Here is a 6,726-nt window from a genome sequence, read left to right as displayed (position 1 = left end):
GAAATTGGTAATTGAATTAATCAAATAATCTGTTTGTTTTTTGTTTTATATATAAGAAATAATTGTTATGTTTATTTTGTGAAATTTTTTAAGTTTGAAATTTATGATGATTTGATTTTGTAGAGATTTAATTTGAGTATTAGATTTTGTGAAGTTGTGATGTAGAGCTGTATGTGTGTAGTACATTTTGTGAAGTTGTGTTGTTGATTTTGTGCAGTTTGGTAATTGATATTCATGCATGTAGTTTGGTAATTGATTTTGTGTATTAGATTTGAGTTTTTGATGTGTAGCTGAGTATTTGATTGATATTTGGTTGAATTGTGAAGTGTGTAGTTGCTAATTGAGTATTTGATTGATATTTGAGTGAATATTTTATTGGTATTTGACTGAATATTTGATTGAATATTCATGAATTCTGAAGTCTGAAGTTGCATTGTGAAGTTTGAATATTTTATTGAATATTCATGAATTGATATTTTTGTATTGCTAACTGAATATTTGATTGAATATTCATGCATTAATATTCATTAATTGGGAAGTTTGAAGTTGATTGAATACTGATGAATTGTGAAGTTTTAAGTTGCATTTTTAAGAGGCATTATTTGAAGTGGGTTAGTCCTTCTTTGATATTCAGCCCTTCTTTGATATTCAGGTCAAGGGAAGGCCATAAAGGGTAGTGGTAAAGCTGGTAAAGGTGTTAAAGGGAAAGGAGGGAAAGGTAGGAGTAATGGAAAAGAAGGTATGAAAGTAGAGGGTCGCAGCAGGACACAAGTGGTTGAGTCTGAGGTAGAATCATGTGATGAATCATCCTTTGAATCATCATCAAGTGGATCTGGATCGATGTCAGAATCTGATTTTGAGTATGAACCTGAACCAGAAGTGCATCCAGCAATGCAATATAGTGCTGTGTGTAGTGATGATGTTAGTCAATGTTACAGTAGGGGTGATGAGGTAAGAGTTGAACTTGTAGGAATTGTGATTTTTGTTGAGGTAAGACATGATTACATGTATGTGGAATGATGTATATGTATTGATATGTAGGTGAGAAAGGCACAACGCAAAGCGAGAAGGAAAAAGAAAATTGATCAGAAGGTGTTTTGTGGTGAGTTGGTTTGTTTATATGAATGGAGGCAAGCAATTTCCTATAGTTGTGGGGATATTTATGCAGTTTTCTGGTTTTGGACAATTCCAAAACTTTAGGAGGAAAGGTGAAGGAGGTTGGGATTGTCATTGCTTCTTTTAAGAGCAAGAAAAAGGTATTAAATCAAATCCCTTGCTGTGTTTTGAGAATAGTATCAAAATGCTAGAAATTGGGAAGTTTTACAAGTAATCATATTTTTGTGTCACTTTTTTTGCAGGCAATGAATGTCAACTGCCCCGTGGAGACATTGGGTAGGATTTAGGCAGTTTTGATGAAAGCAAGCAGCATGTCGTCAGGGAAATGGGTTTTGGTGGCTTGTTTTATCTCAAGGGGCTGCCACGACAGTTGGCCTTCTGGCTTTGTACAAGGGTTGATGTGAGTAGAAAATGCGTTGACTGTTGATGGACAAGTGTTACCATTGGACCCAATTCAGGTCCATTAGGTGTTGGGCCTTCCATATGGTCCTATAGTAGTACCGAAGAAGGTAGTGAACCAGGAGTTGGAAGATTCAAGAATACATATAACACAAAAACAACATGTGGGACAAGAGGCATAACTAGGAAGACACTTGTGCAATATCTGGAGGGTCCTTGTGTGGATGAAGATGAGTTTAAGAAGGTGTTTCTAATGTATGTGTTGAGTGTACTCTGTTCATCGACATGCCATCGTATGAAGAAGCAATTTCTTCATGGTGTATCAGTGGCAGACAATGCTCCTCTGTATAATTGGTGTGAGTTTGTACTTGATGAGCTAATGAAAGCTCTAGGGCAGTTTAGTAAAAGGTTCTATGGTGATGATCTTAATTTTAATGCAAGTAGTGGTGGATGTACCTTGTTCTTGGCGGTAAGTTTAATTTAAATTGCAATGATATACATGATGCTGATATCAATGACTGTTTAATAACAGCCTATGTAAATTTCTAGGTGTTTTATTTGGACCGGCTTAATTGCTCACCCCTTAAATGGGGCGAGTTTCCTAGGATCAAAGTGTGGTCGAGGCAGGAGATGAACAAGGCAATATCTGCTAATCAGTTTGAAAGTGGTAATTATGGAGCCCTTGGTGTAAGTGTTTACATACTTTAGATATATGTTGTAATTACAAATATGTTTGACTAAATATGTCTGACTAACTATTTGTGTAAAATTTTTGGTAGTGTGTTAATGTGAATTATGGGCGGGAACACCCCTTAAAAGCAGGAGACATCTTGCCTTGTACGAGTAAAAGATCAAAAGATTGTGTTGAGGTTTGTGTTTTCTTATAATTGTTTAGTGTTTGTGATTGAGGTGGTGTGTTGATGCTAATTTTAATTTATTAATCTTAACCTTAGGTTCTAAATGCTTTGAAAAGTGTATTGAATGTTGAACTGGATGTTGAACCGGATGAAGAGGAAGTGGATACTAATCCCAAAAATGTGAAGAGGAGAAGAATGGCAACCACCGATCGACCCGTTTGGTCGTGCCCCAAGTTTTGGAGAAGGTTATTACAGCTTCCAAATCTATGTAGTAGTCAGTTGTTTTAAATAAGTATAAATTTTACAACCTGCAATCTGATGTTGTGATCACTTTGATCATATCTGCAGCCAATCCAAAAGTTATGGAGAATTTGGCTCAGGTGGAGAATGTGCAGACTAATGATGCAGACACGTCGGTTGATTTGCAGAAGACGATTAATCAGGTGGAGAATGTTGTGAAGGAGTTCAATTCTAACTCACTTAAAAAAGATTTTTATCAAGTACAGAGTGAAGAGATTTTGTCAAACTCAGACATAGATGTCAATTCGTTAGTGTGGACTGTTACTCAATCTGTAGGTGGTCCATTTAATGGTGATGCATCGCCCCCAATCAACCATACATATTGATTGAGAATCCAATTCAGCTTGACATGCCGAGTAACAAGTATAAGGGACCTAAGTATACTTTGGGTAATGATTGTACAAACTTTTGTGAAACCAATGTGTTTGATGGAATGTTCTCAAGCATTAGGTTGGATAGCCCCCAAATTTTTTTGCAGGGTTAAGTTATTACAGAGGAGCAGGGACTGGATCAACAAGGGGGAGTGGATAAAGAACATGTAGTGGATAAGGGAGAGGGAGAGCATAAGGAGAAGGAGATTAATGAAGAGAGATTATCTAAGGAAGAGGGAGAGCAGAAGGAGATTAATGAACATACATCATTGGAGAGGGATAAAGAGTATACAAGAGAGGTATTGAATAAGGAGAAGGAGATTGAGAAGGAGAAAGAGAAGGAGAAAGTGAAGGAAAAAGAGAAGGAGAAAAAGAATGAGGAGAAAAAGAATGAGAAGGAGCATGATAAGGAGATTGATAAAGAGATTGAGAAGGAGAAAGATAAGGAGAATGAGAAGGTGAATGAGGTGAATGAGAAGGAGAAAGAGACTGAGAAGGAGAAAGAGAATGTAAAGGAGAAAGAGAATGAGAAGGTCAATGAGAAGGAGAATGATTTGGAGAATGATTTGGAGAATGAGAAGGAGACTGATAAGCAAAATGAGAAGGTGAATGAGAAGGAGGAAGAGAAGGATAAAGAGAAGGATCAGAGTGGTAAGGCAGAACTGAAGGGAGGACAGGAGAAGAGATTGGAGAATAGGAATGGTCCAGAAATATCTGATGATGTGGAGTTGCGTGAGATTACATTTGAATCTGAAGATGAACCGGTAACCCCGTTAAAGCTCCGAGCCGCTGCACAGAAGGAGATGTTGAGGAGGAAAACCGAGCGTAGTAGGAGACAAAGGAAGATGATTGGGGTTCAGACGTTGCCAATGGACTATGTTACACACTGGAGGCCAAAATATATTCGTACGTTTCGGGAACCATTACTCAAGTATGTGATGGATAATTCATCCGGACGGCTACGAAGCTTGGAGTGAGTCCCTAGTTAACCTAATATCTTTATACTTTCATGCCACTAAAATCATATGGTTTGGCTAATTTTCTTCTATTTTTTTGTAGTAATGAGCCAACTATGCTTAGCATTGATAAGCATTTTGCAAAGTTGAACAAGATGGTATTGCTGGTGTTACTTCAAGGCTGGATGATTTGGTGAATTTCATCAAACTAATTGTGAAGATGGCTTTGATAATGTATTTTATCATGCTATTTATTGTTTCTAAGTGATGAATTAGGTGTAGTAGTATGAAGTAGAATGTTGATGTTGGAGGTTATGTATTAGGTATGGAACTGATGTACTTTGGTTTGCTCAATGAATGATGAATGAATAAAATTGGTACTACTTTTGTCAATTTTTGTAAGCAATTTTTGTATATAGTAATAATGCTGATATGTCATTGATTTTCCAAAAGAAAAACATTACATCAACCCATAATCTAAATGTTTTGTCCAAAAAAACAGCATTTAACATCTTGAAACACATAATATTGAAGTTTGACACATACAGTCAATTAAGAAGCAAAAAAACATGCACTATTTTGACCAACTACTCCTAAGACACACATCATGCAGGTTGTAATGCTGAGATCCCTCCTTTAGCTCTCTTTGACCTTGGTGAGACTCTTATTGGCTGTAATGATGAGATAGGTCCCTTTGCTCTCTGGTTCCTTGGTGAAACTCTTAATGGTTGTGATGCCACTGTTGCTGGTTTAGGTTGGCTCATAGATGCCCCTTTTCCCTTGTTGTTTGTTTATTTTTTAGAGCTTTCACCTAGGGCCACCTTTTGTTTACCGGTCAAGCCACCTTGGTAGGTGTAGACACTCATTTGTGTCTCCCCAAAACCAAACCCAGTGATGAATACCTTTCGCGTCAAACCATAATCGAATGAAGTGAAAGTGTGAAAAGTCAAGTATTGCGGTTAGTTTTTATTTAAAATTATTTCTCTCTGTTTTTGAAAACAACTCTATTTTATAAAAATATTCAATCCAGTTTATTTTGGTCTGTGACAAGAGTCCAATAATAGTGTAGTTGGATGGGGCTTGCAAAGAGCTTTCCAATGATATATTATAAGCCCAATTCCGATGAATAATGAGGAAGTTATTGCCAAAATACTAAACTAGGCCCAGTTTGATCTTTACATGCGGCCCAATGATCTAGAGGAGGGCCCAATATTAATTGTTATTCCTAAAATTATTACTCCCTCCGTCCCCTTTTTATAGTTCCTTTTGGGCATTTTTCACGGGAATTAATAAATACAAATAAGAATAGTTAAAGTACATTGAAAAAGTAAATTGACATTGGGTATGCAAAAAAGTAGAGAGAGGAAGTAATAAAAGTACATGGAAAAACAAAATTTACATGGAAAAGTTAAATTTGCACAAGTATTGTTGCAAATTGGAGGGAATTTTAGTAAAAATTTAATATTAATGGTTGTTGGAAAAAGCAAATGGGGTGAACATTTTGGGACTAAAATTTGTCCATAAGGGACTATCAAAAGGGGACGGAGGGAGTAAGATTAATATAGTCTTCTAGAATTCTCTAGAGGGTTATTTTAAATCCTAATAGAGTTAGGACTAATAATGATATTATGATGAGTTTTATTTGGAATAAAATATTATTATTTATTTTATTAAAAATACGATTTTAGCTTCCATACGGATTTCATAGATCAAATTTGGTTAAAGATTGGATTTCGCGTGGAAAGCACGTGAAAACCAAGCGACAGGAGTGGTTTTGTGGAGACATCTTGTAGTTTTATTCCTTATCAAATTAATGCTTTTTCGGACTATTTTTATTATAAATAGGGTCCCGAAACCCCGTTTTTATTCATTCACAATCACCTAATTATCTCTTGAGCAATATAGCTTTCTTTCTCTCTCTCTTTCTAAACTAGCTTTTTACAAACACAATACCGCATTCACAAGATCTAGAAACACCTAGCCAAGTTCGAAGTTGCCTTCGCCCTAGACGTGAAAGGTTGATAATTTCTGAGGGTTTGGTCTCAAATCCAGTCTAAACTTTTTAACTCTTTTTTTCAATTTATCTAATTTAATTCTTTGATTTATTATTTTCATTGAAGTTTACTAACGCGTGTATTTTGTTATTAGAAAGAGGTACGAGGCTTAAAGTAAGTGATTAGCTTACTCCCTATTTTAATTTCAATGTAGAAATCATGTTTAGATTTGATTAATTCCTAGTATCATGTTAGGATGTTCTTATTGCTTTCTAGAATCATGTTTAGGGTGCCTTTTATTCTTTTCTAATATCATGTTAGTACCATGTTAGGTTTAAAGCTTTGATCTTTAATGCTTAGTGACATGCTAGGATTTGTTATTAATCTTGTTAGTATCATGCCTAGGATCTTGCTATTGTTATATAAGCTTTATTATGCCTTATTAGGATTATGATGATTATTATGTTGCTTATTATATATTATTATTATTGCTTGATCACGCCTTTTATGCATGTTTAAAGGGAATTTGTACTTGAAATCACGCTTAATAAGATATTAATAATTTGGTTTAGGCTAATATGATTTTAATTCAAGTGATCGCCAATATATAATAGATTTATTTGTGCATTAATATTCAACCAACATATATTAAACAGGTCTAGGGTTAATTTAATGTTTGCATGTTAGTCAAAAAGCGCACATGAATACGAGTAGAATAAAGTGGAGACCTATT

The sequence above is a fragment of the Chenopodium quinoa genome, unplaced genomic scaffold (genome assembly GCF_001683475.1).
Source record: "Chenopodium quinoa cultivar QQ74 unplaced genomic scaffold, ASM168347v1, whole genome shotgun sequence".
In the NCBI taxonomy this organism is placed as follows: domain Eukaryota; kingdom Viridiplantae; phylum Streptophyta; class Magnoliopsida; order Caryophyllales; family Amaranthaceae; genus Chenopodium; species Chenopodium quinoa.
Note: the sequence above shows the minus strand (reverse complement) of the source record.